Source organism: Diospyros lotus, chromosome 1 (genome assembly GCF_014633365.1).
Source record: "Diospyros lotus cultivar Yz01 chromosome 1, ASM1463336v1, whole genome shotgun sequence".
In the NCBI taxonomy this organism is placed as follows: Eukaryota; Viridiplantae; Streptophyta; class Magnoliopsida; order Ericales; family Ebenaceae; genus Diospyros; species Diospyros lotus.
This window is the reverse complement of record NC_068338.1, coordinates 11855865-11877043: the sequence shown is the minus strand read 5'-3', so window position 1 is coordinate 11877043 and position 21179 is coordinate 11855865. Positions and strand designations below refer to the sequence as shown.

The window sequence follows — 21179 nt, the reverse complement described above, 5'->3', positions numbered from 1 at the left end:
TATTTCCTACTTTGTTTTTAAATCTTTTCTATTTTAGATAATTCTTGTTTCTTTATTATCAGATTATGTTATTTCCTTCTTGTAATCAATTCCTACTATGCCTAGGATTTGATTTATTTCCTTCTAGTTTAGGATTGGTGATCGGCTATATAAGCCAATGTAACTCGAGGGGAATTTAGTTTTTGAACGATATTATTGGTGAGAGTTTTTCTCTTTGGTTCTTCAACGAACTACCTTGAACTTATCAAGATTTCATCTTGTGGCGTTCATTCTTGACTTATCACTCACAACCCTTCTCATCTATCTTGAGTGTGGCGTCAACCCTACCTTCTTATACCTTTGGTTCTTATCTCTTTATAGATAACGGGTCAAGGTCCTTTGTTTTCTTTATTATGAATCTGTTTTAGAACGATCCTTGGCAAAGGAATCATTTTTGATCGTCGGGTCTCACCTTCCTTCGTGGGGTTCACATCATTTGGTATCAGAGCTTTGGCTCTAAAATCAAGTTTGAACTATCCTTATTTTTGCTTTCATTGTTTATTATCTCTCTTTATTCCAGCACCATTGTTTGTTCTTTAAGTCTACAACTTTGCCTATTTCTTCATCTTGGTATTTTCAAGTTTTGTTATTTATCATTATATATATAAAAAAAAAAAAAAGGTGAGAAGTTGGGAATTCCAAAAAAAAAAAAAAAAAGGGAAAGTTGGAAATTCAAAAAAAAAAGTGGAAAGTTGGAAGTTTGCAAAAAAAAAAGAAAGTGCGAAATTGAAAATTCAAAAAAAAAAAAAGTATAGAAAATTCAGAAATCAATTGAATCTGAATTAGTTGAAGTGTTACTTGTCATCCAAGTTTTGATTGCATAAAGTGTGTATTCTGTCTATTCAGAACAGTTCGACCCTAGTTGCATCAAATTCATATCTCCTTTTCCTCTCTTTCTTATTCATCGTTCCATTATAACTCTGTTCTTTCGGCTTCTTAAATTCTGCCTATTTTTTTTTTCATCCTTTGCAAATTAACCCATTCTCATTCTTAGTGATCTGATTGGTTGAGTTTGGATTGTTGCAAGGAAAATTTTGATTGAGTTCATTTGAGTTCAATAAAGAACTAAAAGAGGAGGCTAAAGAGTGGAAAAAGGCAAGAGAGTGTGAGCTCATAAGAGGGTAAAAGCCAAGTTTGAGAATACACGAGTGTGAGTGCTATCAATCTTGAGAGGAAACATGCGAGGGAGTGTTTGTGAGGTTTCCTAACTTTATTTTGCAGGGTATTAAACATGTCTCAAGAGAATGAAGTTTCGGAAAAGATAGATTTCAAACTCTTCTTTCAGTCCTTAGAGCAAAAATTTGAACGAATGGAGATGAGGTTTGATGAGATAAATGAGAAAATAGATAAAGTTGAATCTAGTTCACAAATGGGGCAGCCACCTAGAGCTCCTACTATGCAACGAAGAGAGAGGCATCCACCTAGGTATGATTATGAAGATGACTATGGGGATGACCTAGATGATGATGATCGTGCCTCTAATGTAAGTGTAGGCCGAATTAGGCATGGGAATGGAGATAGAGGAGTTAGACATGGAGAAAGGATTGATAATAATTTGGACAACATTAAGATGCAGATTCAATCTTTCTAAGCCAAAAACGATCCAGAAGTTTATTTGAAGTGGGAGACGAAGGTTGAAATGGTGTTTTCTTGTCACAAGTACTCTGAATTGAAAAAGGTAAAATTGGCCACCATCGAATTTACTGATTATGCTATTATTTGGTGGGATCAACTTATTTTGAGTAGGAGACGGAATCGTGAAAGGCCCATTGAGACATGGGAAGAAATGAAGGCTATTATGAGGAGGCGATTCATTCCAAGTCACTACTATAGGGACTTATTTCAAAAGTTGCAATGCCTTACTCAAGGTTCCAAAAGTGTTGAGGACTACCACAAGGAGATGGAAATAGCCATGATTCGAGCCAATGTGGAGGAGGACCGAGAAACTACCATGGCCAGGTTTCTAGTTGGATTGAACCGTGATATTACAGATGTGGTAGAATTACAACATTACGTTGAGTTAGATGACATGGTGCACATGGCCATTAAAGTGGAGCGACAATTGAAGAGAAAGGGGTCCACACGAATTGGGCAAAATTCAGGTTCTTCTTCAACATGGGAATCGAATTGGAGTGGAAAGGATGAAAGGCCTAATGTTGAAACCTTCAAAAATAACAAAGATGGAGGAGCACCAAATAAGGTAAAATCTGATACTCTACCTCCTAGAAATAGAGATATCAAATGCTTTAAGTGTTTGGGAACAGGCCATAATGCATCTCAATGCCCAAACAAGAGAGTGATGATTTTGAAAGATGATGGTGATATTGAGACCGAAGATGATATTGATAATAAGTCTGATAATGAGTCTATGCCACCTTTAGAGGATGCAAGTGGCATTGAGTACTCGGTTGATGGGGAGCTCTTGGTGGCAAGGAGAGCTCTTAGTGTGCAAGTCAAAACGGAGGTGAAAGAGCAACGTGAGAACATTTTTCATACTAAATGCCATGTCAACGATAAGGTATGCAGCATGATTATTGATGGGGGGAGCTGTACTAATGTGGCTAGTAGTAACTTGGTTGAAAAATTGAATTTGATGACTTTGAAGCATCCTAGGCCATATAAGTTACAATGGTTGAATGATTGTGGAGAATTTAAAGTAACTAAACAAGTGTTTGTTTCATTCTCAATTGGGAACTATACAGATGAAGTTTTGTGTGATGTGGTGCCAATGCATGCCGGCCATATTCTTTTGGGGCGACCATGGCAGTTTGATAGGTGTGCAATTCACGAAGGTTATACCAATAGATTCTCCTTTGTACTTAATGAAAAACCAATTACTCTTGTACCCCTATCCCCAAGACAAGTGTATGAAGATCAAGTGAGGTTAAAAAAAGAGAGTGATAAGAAAAATGAGAGTGAGAGTTCAAGAGTAAGAGAAACTGAGATGATGAAAAAGGAGAGTGAGAGTTCAAAAGTAAGAGAAATTGAGACCAAACAGAAAGCAAAGGAGAGCAAAAAAGGAAAAGGAGTTTCGGTTAGTGAGGAAAGAAAAGAGAGAAAACAAGTGAACTATTATGTAAGAGAGAGTGAATTCAAAAAGGCTTTGTTTCTAAATCAGCATATGATTGTACTTTCATACAAAGAGGTTTGTTTTAGTACTACTGACCTTAACCCCTCTTTGCCTAGTGTTGTTGTTTCTTTTTTGCAGCAATTTGATGATGTGTTCCCTGAAAAGATACCTAATGGTTTCAAGAAAGTTGTATTTGATCCTGGTGATTGGGTTTGGTGGCACATAAGGAAGGAACGATTTCCCGTTCAAAGGCGTTCAAAACAACTTTCAAGGGGAGACGATCCATTTCAAGTGCTTGAAAGGATCTACAAGTTCGACCTTCTGGGTGAGTATACTGCAAGTGCAACCTTTAATGTTGCTGATTTCTCTCCTTTTCATGTAGGTGACGATTTGAGGACAAATCTTTCTCAAGAGAGGGGGAATGATGTCAATCAAGTTGCTAAAGCCTCACAAGATCTGTTGAGCATTAATGGAGGCCCAATATCTGTTGAGCATTTATGGTGGCCCAATAACAAGATTTGGGGTTGATAGATTGAATTATTGAGAAGATTTACAAGATTGCAAGATTTGGGGTTGATTGATTGATTGGTTGATTGATTGACAAGATTGCAAGATTCGGGGGATGACTGATTGATAAGATCTAGGCACATAAAAAGGAATGGTTGAATATTTGACCAATTCCCTTATTTCCTACTTTGTTTTTAAATCTTTTCTATTTTAGATAATCCTTGTTTCTTTATTATCAGATTATGTTATTTCCTTCTTGTAATCAATTCCTACTATGCCTAGGATTTGATTTATTTCCTTCTAGTTTAGGATTGGTGATCGGCTATATAAGCCAATGTAACTCGAGAGGAATTTAGTTTTTGAACGATATTATTGGTGAGAGTTTTTCTCTTTGGTTCTTCAACGAACTACCTTGAACTTATCAAGATTTCATCTTGTGGCATTCATTCTTGACTTATCACTCAAAACCCTTCTCATCTATCTTGAGTGTGGCGTCAACCCTACCTTCTTATACCTTTGGTTCTTATCTCTTTATAGATAACGGGTCAAGGTCCTTTGTTTTCTTTATTATGAATCTGTTTTAGAACGATCCTTGGCAAAGGAACCATTTTTGATCGTCGGGTCTCACCTTCCTTCGTGGGGTTCACATCAGGTTGTTACAACCTAGCAAGCAAATCTCGATCACAAAATCCACTATGATGCTCCCAACAATACCTCTTAGCATTGCCAAAACTCATACATGAAGAATTTGGCATATAGCTAGTGCTTCCCAAGAGTTCCCAACATTATCCTTAATGATCCTCACGCATCTCCCTATCCAAGGAGTATGTCAGTATATCATCAATAAACATAATCACTAATGCGACTTTAATACAATTGGTGCATTGGTCAAAGCATAAGGCAACATCAAATCATGACTTAAATGCCAATTCTGGAATGTCTCATTCCCTTATCTTACCCTCGATTGCACATCAATCTTAGAAAATATCCCAACCTCTTGCAGCTGGTTAATAATTCATCAATTCGAGGTAAAAGATATTGACTCTTGATTATCATCTTATTCAAGCCTAATAATTTATACCCTCAGTCAAGCCACACATAGCTAAGCATCCAATAATCTCAAGCTATCAATGGCAATTTCAAACTCATTACTAAGAAATAATCCCAATAAATTTTTTGAGAGTACATCTTAGTATTTTTCTCACTATCTCAACTTTCTTACAACTTTTCACTAACGGCATGCGCTTGCACCACATATCCACAGGCTCTTTATATTCATAACTAGCTAACATGATCTTTAACAATTGTCTAGCTATACATCTCACAATTTGTCCACCAGGGCTAACTAGACTAACCGTCTGGCCATATAAGAGTTTCATTCTCCTAAAATCAAAAATCCTGGATCTCCAATAGATTTAGGTCTATTAGGAATGCAGCTCTTCCTACTGCGACCTATCATCCTGACACATCTGTCATCACCTATCTCTCTCAAGCATGTTAAGAATTCACATAACCACAAAGACGATAATCCATACCCATACCACCAGCTAGAGCAGGTAGGTACTTACGTCACCTATGGTACTCCAATCCTCACTAGATCATGGCTTTCACCACTTAAGAGACTCAAACTCTATTTCCTCAACGTTATTTCCCAACGACCCGCTAGAATCTTTCTTAAAAAACCTTTGAATCCGAAATTGATTCTCAATGGCCCTTAAAATCAATCCTTTAATGAAATTCCTCAGGAATCCCAAACCGATTTATTTCTAAAGACCTCAAATCAGATTATGTTATATGGTTCCAACCATCTCTTATAAGCTCACGGACAGCCGAACCTCAAGAACCTCTAGGGATTCTTTACCTACGAATACCTTAAATCTCGATAATGATTCAGGTCCTCATGCGGTTGCACAAGGCATAACTTATTCATGTGTCCCTTCTCACAGAATTTTGAATCCCCAAGCCCACTTAACACATTGAACCATAGTCATAAACTCTATCACCTAGGTCTCTCATCATTCCCTTTATGGTCGTTACAACCTAACAAGAAACCCTTGTGGTTTAGGTACACGAACTCTACCATGAACTGAGATTGCCATCACACAATCCCTCATCAAGCCTTTGGACTAGCCATACTTTACTACCCAAAATCTCACCCACCGAGATTCCACTGACTCACTCATTTCGTTCGTCGAATCCAACTGACAATTGACCCATGACCATCAAATTAGTTCCTCCTAGGCATTACACTCATCGTCAACCAACACACAAGTTGTCACCATCAATCCGATCACATAGTAGGCTTACTCCTACACCAAGCATCGACCCCCACATTGGTACGCCTCAGGTGAAACTGCACGGTCTTGTCGTAGTCCTCCAAGAACAATCATTCACTATCGCTGCCTCATGTCTAACTCCTTCTACAAGAACACACATCCTAGGCCCTCATCACCAGTGATCACATTACCAAATAGGTAGTGCTTATACGGCCCTGAGAGCATGCACCAAATCCACCATATCCACTTTACATGTTGGATAGCTCATTGTGTGCAACCCAACTCTATCCTAGAGGCCAATGTAAAAATGACCAATCTCATAATCCTGTTAACATTGCCACACTAGATACTGAGGTTAATTTACCCCTCGACCCTCATAATGCTCATCTCACAGTAGAATGTTCCACAATTGATTCCTCTATGAAATACCAAAACTACATACCAGATCTTAACAAATCACAATTCCCTCGTAGCATCTCCAACGCCACTCATACTTGAATTCTCAAGTCCTTCCTCAATTAAAGAGTGTATTGGTATGCCGTTAAATGAAGACAACCTCAAAGTACCCAATAGATTCTCCTTGCGAGTATCTTTATGATCATATATTGACCATCCATCTTGAGCCTCTCACTTGACCCAATCCCTTGGATCCTTGATCTACACATCTCATTTTCAGAGTCACTAAATTATCCTTTAATTTGAATCTTGATGATTCATATCATCCATTCCTAAACAAACTCTTGACAGCTAGGTTATGTCACATCAGACTAACCATTCACGACTTGATCATTCTTGATAACTACTAGTTACCCCATAAGGATTTCAACTAGTGACCTCAAATCAATAGTCTCCAAATCTCATGGATCCATAATCATGGTTACCAAATCAACCTTACATTCGAACCATATCATCGGACTCTTAACTTTCATAGCTAGGTCATTTTGACCTCCTATTTTGTCACTTAACAAGGTTAGTATTCTCAAATAAATAACCTCAAAAACTTTGACCGACAATTTCTAAATCTCTAAGTAGAGATTTCATTCCACAAATCATCAGTTTCCTTCCCCCCCCCCCCCCCCCAAGTCTCTACTTGGGGTTTCTATTTAATTATCTCTTATACCAACTGTAACACCCCAAATTTTTTGGGCATGTTATAACTTAGGATTTTAGGAATTCTTTTTTTTTTTTTCACACCACATCCATTGATGTACAACATACAATTCCTAAAAATCCCAATTTCACCTTCTCAGTCTATCAAACCCAATAATCAAATAGCTAAGACAAGTGATATTATTACAAATGAGAAAGCTAGATCAAACCATATATGGTACGTAACATTAACACTTCATTTATCATATAAGAAATCGTTCAAGATATCTACATAATATATTACGTGGATATCATCTCTCGAAAGCGATAACTAAATGTCTCAAACATAACCGAAAACATACTAAGGTTTGCATAGGTTTCGTACATAATTTAAGGACATGCTAAAACATACTACATACGGAAAAATAAGCTTATTCTTCAACTATCTCCTTTCCCTTAGAGCTGCTTATAGAACCTGGAACGTTTGAATATTTCAGGGACACACCTTTTAGTGAGAACTCCAAAACAATTTATATAAATGCATGAACAAGTATAAAATATATGAGAAAACAATGAGGATTATTCTAAAGTGTCTCGTGAACATGCCAGCCTTCTCTAATGAGAGCTTTCTCAATGGCACACGCATAGCCCATCTCGGGAGGTCCCTAACCATGTCACTTGGCCCATCCTTAAAGAACTCATGCAAAACACCACATCCATTGTCCTTTAGGCTCACGGTCTTCCTCACAAGAGTTTTTTCGATTGTACACACATAGTGCCTCTTGGGGAATATCTAGACTTTTGCCTTCATACAACAAATGACAGGTACAATAGTATGGCCACACGGACTTTATGAATACAATAGTTGAAAACCAATAGCATATATTTTTTCAAGAAAACACGTTTCATATATGCAACATGATTTTATGCAAGGGAACAATAAGAGTTTGCGTACAAGAGTCTCACAAAATGCGTTTCATGCAATAGAAGTCTCTCGTAAGAGAAAAAATAGAATTCGAAGTATAGGAGTCTCACACAAAATAGGAGTATGAGTATCGAGGTCTCACCTTGAACTTAATTCAGGATTCCTTGAAATTCGTGTCGGACCTCGATTCTCATGTCAGGCGTACTATTGCTCAACCTCAAGCCTTAACGATCCCTAGCCATCATATTTATACAAAGAAATATCAATATCCAATTTTTTCATAATTTCCTAATAATTTCTCCTTATTTTCGTCCTATTTTCTCCTTGAAAATTCCAAAATACATACATCCTCAAGCATTTTCCCAAATTTTACTCCACCATAAATCATAAATTAATTTCCTTAAAATATTAAAATTAATTTCAGGGAAATACCTCTTCCCACGCACCCTCACGAGCTTGCGCATGGATTATGCGTGAAGATCCGCGCGTGTAATGCACAAGCCAATAAATTCCATTGGCATGCTCTGATCACCGAACTTTTTTCACAACCTCGAAGCCTTAAGGGTTGCTCTATTCACAAAATTAGAGCCTCCTCAGGGTTCCGTGGATTTCTCGCAAGTCCCTTTCGATCATTCGGTCTTTCAGGATGAATCACATATGTACTGAAATGTTGGAAATGTATGCCCTAAAGACATGTTTTGTTTAATTTATGGTAATGATGTTTCTTTTATTCAGTTCATGGCACATATATTATTTGCATTTAATTGTTGGAAAAGTGTCCATGCTATTAAGTAAGTGATTCATGTGATGGGTCGTTCTTCACAGTTAGGCATGAATCATGGGTACTTAATAAGCAAGAAAAATATTACTCTTGATCTTTTGATAGAACTGGGCATTCTATCATGATAAGATCATTGTGCAATAGATCCTAATGGATGATGGCTTGCCTTAGCCAGTAAACAGTCCGTTTACTCTAATTGTACAAGCGCATTTGGAATGCGTAGAGTGGACCTGTGATAGAAGCTGATGACAAAGTACTAATTATCATGGAGCTAGTCTATCACTGCTACTACGTGGACGAGTACTCTAATACTTGAGTATTAGTTGGTGGTCTAGTGAACTTAGAGCTATATTCTTAGATTCATTGTAGGTGAGGTCTATCAAAGATCAATATCCTTTTGAGTTGGGAGTATAGTTTCTAATTAGCTAAGACAGACTAATACAAGATAGTTTCTGTAATTCACCCCCTTGTGATTGTCCAAGAATAATCAAATAATCCAGGGCCCTGGGAACGTGACTTATGAGTGTGTGCTTCTGGGTAGCTCCCAGTGATAAGCAAGTACATTCGAGTAGTCACGAATTATTGGACTAGTGATCTAAGGATGGTAGAGATCATTTAGAGAGGTATTAGTACATTATTCCTTTCTAAATGATGGGTGTTACGCAGAAGGGTATTTTCGTCATTACACTAGTAGGTCAAAGACGTGGCATATGCAAAATTATTCGTGGGGTCAGTGTTACCATATGGTGATAGTTGGAACACTTAGAATGACAAAATATAGCTACTAGGTAGCAGGGATATTTTGGTCATTTTAGTAGCCGTGAATAATTTGTCTTTTGGTCCCCGAGGTAGCTCGATGTAACTCATGTATTTTTTAATACATTTGGCTTGTTGGATGAATTACATTGAGAGAGAATTATTTTATTCAGAATGGTCCATAATTAATTGGGCTAGAATAAAATAATAGTTCATTAGGGTTTTTAATTAATTAATTGGGCTAACCCAATTAGAAAATTAATTAAATGATCTTGGCCCATTAGGGTTTGCCCACTAGGGTTTTAACCCTAGGGTTCTCCCTATATATTCTCTCATTATTTGTTTTTCATCCAAGTCGTTTTTCATTCTTCTTCACCGAAGAGAGGCCACGAGTTCGAGTCATATTTCGGAAGATCGAAAGAGAGCCTCGAAGTTCTGATGCGAAGGAGCCGAAGGATAGCAGGACAGCCGTCGTCTCCACCACGCGAAGAAGCTACCGCGCATCCTGCCCCTATCGCCCCATTCCGACCGGTAATCCGCCGTAAAAGTAAGTCTCCTAGATTCTAATCAATACGAGGATCGTTTTTGATTTTAAAACGCTTCCGTTGCATGCTTTTGTATCCTCGTTCATGATCCTTCATGAAAATCATCTCTGATTTGATTTCTTTTGGCATCATAAATCTCACCTTGAGACGCTCATCAGTGACATGCGTTATCTCGATCACCCCATATTAGATCTCATATAGTTATCGAGTTCTATGAGTTTAGTCGGTCCATGGCTCTCACTCGATTGGGATGTTAGTCAATGGAAAGACTATAGTACACAATAATCGAGAGCCCTAAATAGGTTTACAAGAACCTCTAACTTCATTGTCATTAGGATTGTCTTGGTTAGAGGATACTCGGGATCTTTCAAAATGCTTTGGAGAGATGGAGAAATCATTATAGTAGATCAAAATGTTTGATTGACGTCAAGAGTTAACCTATCCTGATTGCTACATGGCTGTGAATCTAGAAGGTTACACCTTAAGTAGGTAAAGTGCTAAATTAGTGACTCTAAGTTGGTAGACTGTTCTTCCACTATTAAGAGTTAGTGGGGATTAAATTACTATTAAAAGTTAACGGTTGACAAAAATCTTATTAAGAGTTAATAAAGTTTTTAGCGAGATATTAATTGTGAGACATGTTCTTAATGTGTAGGTAATTTTTATATAATATTTATATGTATAATTATTATATATGTATTATATATGTATTATATAAAATTAATTTAATAAAATTAAAATAAGGGGTGATTTGGTTTTAAAAAGTGAAAATTAACTTATTGGAGAAGCAATTCGGAGGGAGGCAATTGGTTTTGTGAAAAGCAATTTGTGAAGGCAATTGAGGAGATGGTGGCACAGGCGCAATCATGCGCCTGGAGAATTGGTGATGTGTGTGTCTGTGTGTCTATATATATATATATATTATATTATATTATTATTATGAATAATTAAAAAGAAGAAGGCAGCAGCCTCCTTCACCCCAATCTCCCTCGTCTCCTTGTGCCTTCTTCCCTCTCATTTCTCCATCCAATTAAGTTCGCCCTCACTAAATCAAAATCTTGGCTTCGCCCTGCGTCCAATATATAAATATTAAGCAGTCGACGCACCGATCTTGCTCTCCCTCCTCTCTCAACTTCAAATATATATTGAATATATATTATTCAAGGAAAAGGCAGTGTATGTGCCGACAACGTGGAGCTTTTTCTGGTCTTCTTCTCCATTTATTTCTATAAGTAGTGAAAAGATATATATATGTATAAGATATATAAGTATTAGTAATGTAGTTATAGTGGTTTGGAGAAGAAGAAACATTGCAAGGAGTTGTAATAGTCGACTGCATAAGGGATGGACATAAGCTTGTTATCAGAAAAATTAATAGCGGGAAGAGCTGACAACAGCGTGCAGATCTAACAAAGGAGTTCGTCATGGTCGTTGCAAGAAACCAACGTGAGTAGTTGAAAAGAAACATCTCTGGTGTGACAAGAGTTGATGGCTGCTGACAGTGGGTTGTTGTAGGCAACCAATGGCAATCGTGCTTCGTTCTTCGACGGTTCCAGCAGTTGTGACAACAAGAGTTACCGACGGTGACAGTAGCTGTGGTTTTCGGTGGTTATCTAGCAAGAGTTGTTGGTGGTGGATTTATAGTCGCAGGCCCTTTTGCTATATCATACTTCAGGTCTGTGAGATGGACAACCCTTTGGAAAAATGGTCCCAACTCTTATTCACCTTCGTTGAGATGGTTCTAGCACGGGTTTAGCGAAGGGTTCCAGGGCGCCTACAAGTGTACTCACTTGGTCCCTTAAACTTGTACAAGTGGCTTGGTCAGCCAAGGACATGTATCAGAGTTGGTTCGAGTAGTTGGTTCAGGCGCTAGTTCATGATAGGGATCCCGGGAGCTCAACCAATAGACCTAAGTGTTCAGCTCAAACACGCAACAGAAGCAATCTGCATGCTCTTTAAGCCTGAGGTAAAAGTTACCGTTTATTGCGTTTTCATATCGTATAGTTATGTTTTAATATATGCATATTGCCGCTATCACTGTGTTATGCAAGAAACAATCCATTTTTGCAGCTTATTTATTTGGTTTTTTAAAAAGTTTTAAAAATCGGTTCTGTATTCTTTCATACACCACTGACGTAGGACAGAAGTGAAAACAAGGAAAAGAAAAGTCTTGGTCATAACGCACGAACAGGCGTTGCTCGATTATCGTTCAAACGAATGAGAAAATTGCTTGGAATCCACCAAGGAAAGAAATTTGCTTGGAATCCACCAAGAAAAGAAATCTAGAATTTTGTTTAATGAAAAAGTTGATTACAAACACTAGCTTCTAGATATATTTATAGTGTTTGACTAATCTGAATCTAACTAGTACTTGTAAATAAAATCCAACAATAATCCTAATTCCAACTAGAATACTAATAGAAATAAAATTCTAATCAACCTAAAACAAGGAAATATGAAAACAAATAAACATAATAAAAAATATTAAAATAAATAAACATAATATAAATATTAAAACGGAACCCTTAAATGAAGTCTTCAATCTGCTCTGCATCATTCCCTTCCGTTTCAAAAAAACTCGACCCCGAGTTATAGTTTGGAAAGAGTGGCTCGTCGTCCTCATGGAACTCATACAAGTCTGCCATGTTGAAGGTACTAGAAATTCCCATAGAGGCTGGAAAATCGAGAATGTAGGCATTGTTGTTGATCTGCTTTAGTACTTTGAAAGGTTCATATTTCTTGGGCTTCAACTTGTTGTAGGTATCAACAAGAAACCACTCTTTCCTCAAAAACACCATTACTAAATCTCATTCCTAAAATTGTTTATTTCGACAGTGAGCATCTAACCTACCTTATACTTTGCATTCGTCTTTTCCAACTTTTGTTTGACTTCTTCACGGATAGCAATCAAATCTTCAGCTAAGTGTTTAGCGACTATACTTTTTCATGACCCTTGGGTAGCTTCACCAAATCGACGACATGGTAGGGAACTTCAGTGTACACGATAGCAAATGGTGCCCTGCCTGTGGCTGTGTGAACTACTGCAATGTTGTATGCAAACTCAACCTGAGGTAATGCATAATCCCATTGTTTTGGCTTATCTCCACATACACTCCGAAGCATATTCCCCAGAGTGTGGTTAGTGACCTCGATCTGACCAACCATTCGTAGAGTCCATCTTTGCTCTTGAATTCAGTTTTCCACTCGTCTTCAAGCTTTATTCAAATCTGGCAATAGTCGCTACTAAGATTTATTTTTGAAAACATACAGGACCCCTCAAGTACATCCAACATGTCTTCCAGTAGGGGAATAGGGAACTGGTACTTCACAGTTATCTTATTGATGGCTCGACTATCCACACACGTGGGCCAAGTCCCCCTTTTCTTAGGTACCAACATAACAAAAATAGCACACGGACTCATGCTCTCTCTAATAAACCCCTTCCTCAACAAGTCTTTAATATGTTCTCCCAAAATTTCATTCTCCTTCAAACTCATTCTATAGTGAGGCAAATTTGGAAGGTTTGCCCCTGGTATTAGATCAATCTAATGTTGAATATCTCGCATGGGAGGCAATCCATTTGGTAGCTCATTTAAAAATCATTTAGTATTTTATGCGCTCCAACTAGAATTGTCTCTCTTCATTAATGGTCACCATAATCCCTTTAACCACCACTGGATAGATGCAATCAGAGTGTCTTGTAGAATCCACTATATCTCTCTCGTTGCTCGTAACAGTAAGGAAATTTTCTAACCGTTGTTTGTTCGCATTACCGGTCTGTTTGAGATGAGCCATGGCAACAGGTAAATATCACCACATTATCATGTCCCCTAAAAGTAGAGTCAACATCAAACTGCCAAGGATGACCTAAGAGAATATGGAAAGTATCCATATCAATGACATCACATACCACTTCGTCCCTATAATGTCTGCCAATGGAGAGTGGTACCTTACAAGTCTTAGTAACCTAAATAGAAGGTCCCTTCTTCACCCAACCAAGGGAATACGGACTAGGATGGTTCTCAATTGGTAGCTACAATAGACTTACCAACTTCTTGGATACAAAATTCTCACAGCTTCCATTATCCACAATCACCTTGCACACTTTATTCCTAATAGAACAAAGCGACTGGAATATGTTATGTCTTTGTCCCTCTTCTTTTGGTGATAAGAGGACTCGCTACAACACCAAATTCATCCTTTCTAGTCCTTCCTTAACAGCAAACTCAGCTCTCTCATATTCACCTTCATCCGCCACCTATTCTTGCACCTCTGTAAGTTCCTCCCGTTCTACCAAATTAGCTTGTCTTCATTCTGGGCAATTGTTGGAGTGGTGCCCAAATTTTGGCACCTGTAGCAGATATCTCTCGTAGGTCTGGCATACGAATTATCCTTTGAAGTGGAGCTTGGCTGTTAGGAATTTTGTTGTTGCCTCCTTCTATACCGGCCTTATTCTGGGAATTGGATGAACTAGCAATGACTTTTCTTTGTCAACAATGCTAGTTGGTGACTATTCTATAGGGGGAACAACCTTTCGATAGTTAGGGGTTGGCCTGTCAGCTCCAATAATCTCAGCCTTCAGTGCTGTGTTAATGGCTTCCTGTAAAGTCCAAATATTCTACAACCCAATTTTATCCTGTAAAGCAATTTTCAGTCCATTAATATATTTGGTTACTTTCTGATTTTCAGATTCGGTCAAATTGTTACGCTTAACCAGCCTCATGAATTCATTGGTGTAGTCTGACACTGACCAATTTCCTTGTGTGCATCACAAATACATGCGATACAAAATCTGCTCATAGTCATCAGGTAAAAATTAATCCATCTTTCTCTAGGTTCAAACTTTGTTCTTTCCTTATCTCTAGCAAATTTTCTACAACTGATCCCACCATACTGCAATTGCTGATTTCAAACAAAAAGATACCATCTTAACGACTTTCTCCTCTGGAACCTCCATGATCTCCACAAATCGCTCCACTTCCATCATCCCATCTAGGAACTCTTCAATCCTCGAGTTTCCTAAGAAATGAGGGATATCCACCTTAATCCTATAATCGTCGAAGGCATTTCAATTTTAACGGTTGCAGTACATGGGCAAATCCTCAAAATCATCTTTGGAATCGCTATCATCTACTACATGCCTCCTATTTATCCCTCGCTTCCCCTCAACATGGGTGCCCATCTCGAGATGGTTTCTTCAATTATATTGTGAACGGTTACCATCAAGGCTTGAGGAGGATTAACAACGTTGTTTCCTCCACTGTTTCCAATGACCTACAACAATAATTGATAAATCTCTCTGAGTTGTGTGGATAGATTGTCAATTCACTGGTTTTGGGCATCAAGTTCGACCCTCATGGTAGCGATTTCATCGCCCATGGTAGATTCAATGGAAAAGGAAAGCAATCAATGATACGGAGGTAGAGAAACTCCGCACTGATACCACATGACGCAGGACGGAAGCGAAAACAAGGAAAAGAAAAGTCTTGTTCGTAATGCACGAATAGGCGTTGCTCGATTATCGTTCGAACAGAAGAGAAAACCGCTTGGAATCCACCAAGAAAAGAAATCTAGAATTTTATTGAATGGAAAAGTTGATTACAAACACTAGCTTCTAGGTATATTTATATTGTTTGGCTAATCCAAATCTAACTAGTACTTGTAAATAAAATCTAACTAGAATCTTAATTCCAACAAGAATCCTAATAGAAATAAAATCCTAATCAACCTAAAACAAGGAAATCTTAAAAAAAAAAAATAAACATAATAAAAAATATTAAATTAAATGAACAGAATAAAAATATTAAAACAGAACCCTTAAATGAAGTTTTCGATCTGCTCCACATCAACTATTAAGTGTTAGCGCGCGCAATTGTTTCCCTTTATCACCCTACCCATGTTTCTAGGAAGGAATCTTCGAGACATCTTTAAGGAATCTTGGAGCATTCTTGTGGGCCCTAGGAAGGGCCTTGGAGAGAAACTCCCAAGTTTAGGTGATTTGCCCTGAGAAACGCCTCGATAGGGTTTCTCGATCATAAGAGAGGCTCTCGAACCTGGCAGATCATCTAGTCTCGTGCATAAAAATATGCTGAGGCTTGAGAAAGAAAGGAGGTGAACACGATTGAGTAAGGCAAAAAGGCCACTTGGTCATGACGGAGTGGCATTGTACCCTCCCGATCATGACTGAGTGGATGCATGCCAAGCCAATTGATTTTTACGGTTTTTGCTCTCCCTTTTCTATGTTTCTTAATCTTCTTGCCCTGAGCCCCGTTTTGTAGTCCCTAGACCCACTTGCTCCGAGTTAGTTTTATTCTTGTGGGTTGGTAGAAGAGAGGCCACTCAAGGCTATATGGCCTTACACCTACTCGATCATGGCTAAGTTTCCTAGCCTTCGCACTTGGTTTTGCCTTTTTCTAGCTTTTTGGGCCAATTTGTAATGCCCCGCTTTTTCTGAGCGTTAAATAACTTAGGAATTTTGGGGATATATATTTTTTTCAACATAAACTCAATATAAATCATTCCCCGATAATGCCAATCTACCTTCTCAACATACCAAAATAGGAATCAATAAGCTAAGACAAGTAATCATCATAAATACATAAGCTAAAATCAAAAACCTGATATGGTACATAACCGAATTCACTTTAATCATAGCATAAGAATCCGTACCATAATATATCTTCAAAACTAACTACATGGAGACTCACAACAACTGAATACCTCAGATACAATCAAATGATACCTCAATTAACATTAAACATAACAGTATTACATGATCGACTCTCGAACATCATTCGTAATACATAACATTCTTACATTTAACAAGGTTGATCCTCAATGAAACATAAGTTTCTCAACATGAAAAAAAAAACATAACCTGAATCACCATAAAGAAACGAATACTGGAATAACTCGCCAAACCCATCGAACACGTCACCTCGTGTCGTCACATCTCAACCACTTCCTTGCCTACACTGCAACTCCCAAATGGAACGTTTGAATGTTCTAAGGACATAACCCAATTAGAAGATGAATCTTCTAGTAAGGGTTTAAAAATAGGTACATGAATGCATGAGATGCAAATACATGAACAAACATTTGCCCTAGTGTAACTTCTCTAGCCCTCTTGCCCGGTACGAAACCCCCGGTAGTAATCCTTTCCTGCTTTTGAGATACTTCTGAACGTTGTTCCATCATTACCCTTGGGGAATTACGACTACACTATCAGGGCGACATCCCATCCCGACCCAAATATCGATATGCCAACAATATTATGCCAAGAAAAAATCATGACTACTGATACAACAATATATGTACAGATATGACAAGATGTGCATAAAGTACTTATGATTTAACAACCATCATAAATATCATGCTCGATATAGACAAAATATAACACATATAAGTTTTGAGATAAAACCACTCACCTTAACTTAGCCTCACATGCTTTCTCGGTATGCGAGCCTTAACCTCAAAACCGTGCCCAAATATTTTCTTGCTTAGGCATGCTCCTCTAACCCTAAATAAATTCCTAGAATTTTCTGGGATTTCTCTAAGATTTTTCTTCATTTTTTCTTTTTTTTCTTTTTTTTTCTTTTTCTTTCTTTTCTTTTCTTCTTCTTCTCTTTTTCTTCTTCTTCCTCCAACTCCTCTTGCGTGCGACCAGCCTCACCCAGCCGCCACACTGCCTCCCTCGCCAGTCGCCAGTACACTTCTCCGCCCAGCTGCTGTAATAGCAGCTTTATTGCTGCCATGGCTGCCTTCAGCCATCGAAAATGGCCACATTGGCCAGCCATTGGCAAACCTTGACTGTCGCGTCGGCCACCGCTATTGTTGGGTTCGCCAGCTGCCTTTTGCTTGCCACTCAAGCTTGTTGCCATGGCCACCGTCGCCGCCACCTATCGCGCACCCAGCTGCTCAAACTCACAACCCAATCCAGCTGCCTCCAGCCACCCTCATGGCCAAGCTCTCTCTCTCTCTCGATCTGCTCTCAACCAAGCTCAGCCCAAGTTCTCTCAGCCTCCATTTTAGATCCAAATTCTAAAGAAATGCTAGGGTAGCAGTCATGAGCATATATATATATATATATATATATGTATAAATTACACATTTAAGCCCCCAGCTCTCATTAATTATTCTCTCAAAATTCCTTAATTTTACTTAAGGATTAAATAATTACACTTGAACCCTCCAAGGCTTTCATTATTTATCATCAAGCCACTCAAAACATTGATTTCTCCGAAATTAATAACCGACAATTACTCGATAAAATTGATTTCATCTATGTGCCCTCACATGACCTTTGTTTCATCCCAAAACCACTTCAGGGTTAATCCTTATGAAAAATCGAAGCCCCCTTAGGATTTCGTTGACTTCCCGAAAGTCCCATACGACAATTCAGTTTTTCAGCCTAAATCATAATTGTATTTTAGCTATACCGAAAATCATTTCTGATCTAATTTCTTTCTATGTCTTAAATCATGCCTCGAAATGATTGTTAATACCATATTATTTTCCTTAGGCATTTCGACTCCAAGACACTCCCTGCAATCGATTTGGTCATTCATAACGATAAGAAATTACCCAATAAGCTTAATTTATTTGTAAATTCTATTTTTACTCCAAGATAATTTAGTCTTAAATCTTTTAGAAATTATCGGGCATTAGACAATTGATGTTGAGTTTTCATGGTTTCAGCCCATAATTTTAGACCCAAACCTGTTACTTGGATTATAGCATGTCTGGGCTGACCGTTAGGCATAACACTCACAAACACGTTTAATAAACAATCCTCAAAACTGATGTGACACATCCAAATTTATAATAATTCTACTTAAAATAGATTTATTGTTAATTTTAGTTAGAATTATTCTGAATTTGAGTAAAATTATTATGAATTTATATATGTTACGTTAGTTTGTGAGAATTAATATGCAAGTATAGTATTTCCCTTTTGCATCTACAATGGAACTAAAAAAGAAAATACTCTATGGAGTTGATGATACATTCTCCTCTTCCTTTTTCATTAAGAAACTTTCCCCTAAAAAAGGAAAGAAATATCTCTTCCCTTGAGCTCTTTATATATGCCATCCAAATAGAAATTTTAACTTACTAATTATTTTTATTATAACTTTATAATTATATTATCTATAAGAGCATATATATATATAAGTGTAATTAATCAAACAATGGCACTCATTTATGGATATTGAACAATTAAACACAATATATAGGAGGAGAAAGAGAAAGAAAAAGAAAAAGAAAAAACGAATAGGATGAATTGAAAAGCACTTACCTTGGAGTGCATAGACGGACGTTTGACAGGGGACAAGCTCTCTACTTGACATCTTCCTCTAGCAACCGTCAGTCAATCGAGTCCTATCTATCTCCTATATATGTACAATGTTATGTTACATTATTCTTAGCTCACATCACCATATATACTTAAAGATTAATTAACACTTAACACAAAATAAATTTGAGAATGCTAATTATTAACCTTTTTTATTTTTATTTTACTTTTTGTTATATAATAATTCAATTATTATAGCAATCCCATAGATATATAGATGGATGCTCCCATAATTAGCGACCAGTCAGTCGTTAGGAACTAGAAGTTCATGTGAGTGGTAGATGGATGCTTGACTTGCTGATACGCAGATATATATAATTATAATATATATATTTCTCCACAAAGTCAAAGCTACTTCAAATATTTCATCCCCTCAATAATAAGAAGAATATCAACCCGTCCAAACCAACTCGTCTCCAACCTCCGTCCGCTCATCTTTAAACCCACTCATTAGAAACCTGTCTTTTGTAATTTTGATTCTAATTTTTATCCCCATTAGAAACAAAAAAATTTCTAGTGACCCGACCCGACATTTATAATTATTATTATTTTTTTTTTATATATATACCAAAACTAAAAAGGACAAGTGTTAGGTTAAAAGAACTACTACGTACTCACGTTTGCAATTTTGTGGTTAGCCAGACAGACAGCCAGCCATGCATGAAGGAACTGATCATTTTTATTGAGTTTAAAATATTTTCATATGAAAAGGGATCATCACACACTCTATCTGTTACTGTTAGGTGTGAGGCGTTATAAAAATCAAACCGATGGTCAATTTTATTAAGGGTGTTGGCGGTTAGTTGTTGTACATATATATATATATATATATATAGTCTTGGCTGTTACTGTTAGTTGAACACATGATGGATCATCACAGTACCAGTACGTACTTACTGTAACCAGTTTCCTCTTGATTTGCGAAGCCTGTCTTCTTTGTGAGCGTGATGATGGATTATTATATATGCATGGGGAATTAATTAATTCTTTTATAATGTGATGTTTGGAACTAATTAAGATTCGTAAAAAAAATGAAGAAAAATAATAAGTTGACGTACTTATTAAAACTTGTGTATACAATTCATTATAAGGAAACTCTGTATATTTTAAGGAAACTCTCTCGCATGGCACGCGTGCAGCAAATTAAATTAAAACATTGATATTAATTAAGATATATATATATATACGAATAATAATAATAATAACTAATTTACGGCGGCAAGTAGTGAGAGGAAGAAGAAGAAATTAAGCAGAGAGAGAAATTAAGGGTACCTCTTTTCGAAGATTCTTTGCAGCTTTATTCTTTCTGTTGATTGCATTGTGCTTTTGAGATGATTGACGCATGCAAATGCAATGATACACGGAAATGATGGGGTGGGTCGTCCACGACTCCACTCTCACTCTCACTCTCAGCTTGCAAAAGGGGATTGAGGAGGAGAGACGATCATCCTGAGCAGCTGCTGCTATGTATATCACGACGGCAGCTTTGGGAAAAAAGACAATAATTTGATATATGTGTGTGTGTGTGTGTGTGTTGTGGAAAGGAAGGGCATAGAGAGAGAGAAAGAGAGATTGATTTCAAACATATATATATATATATATTACTCTATTCTATTATTATAACCCTCTTAATTTCTAGAGTAATCTGCAACTGCAACTGCAACTGAATTGGCCGTTGCTGGTGGCCGGGGCGGGGCATGCGTTGACTGGTAGACACGCACGAAAAGACTCTCTCTCTCTCTCTCTCTCTCTCTGTACACCGACTTACGTCATAATTAATAATTTTCTGATTCATTAATAATTCAACGTGGGTTTAAAGCGAATGCTCCATGATCCATA

At 37.4% G+C, this 21179-nt stretch overlaps 1 long non-coding RNA gene across 1 annotated transcript in view; it reads right to left on the bottom strand.

Annotated features, from left to right (window-relative positions):
- The window catches only part of LOC127812650 (uncharacterized), a 39990-nt gene extending 19052 nt beyond the window's left edge, over nucleotides 1-20938 (bottom strand). Inside the window, exons 1-2 of the long non-coding RNA XR_008025973.1 lie at nucleotides 20613-20938; nucleotides 19284-19377 (exon numbers count right to left, since the gene is read on the bottom strand). This is a non-coding gene — a long non-coding RNA (uncharacterized LOC127812650). The remainder of the gene's footprint in view (nucleotides 1-19283; nucleotides 19378-20612) is intronic.
- Between the last annotated feature and the right edge of the window lie 241 nt (nucleotides 20939-21179).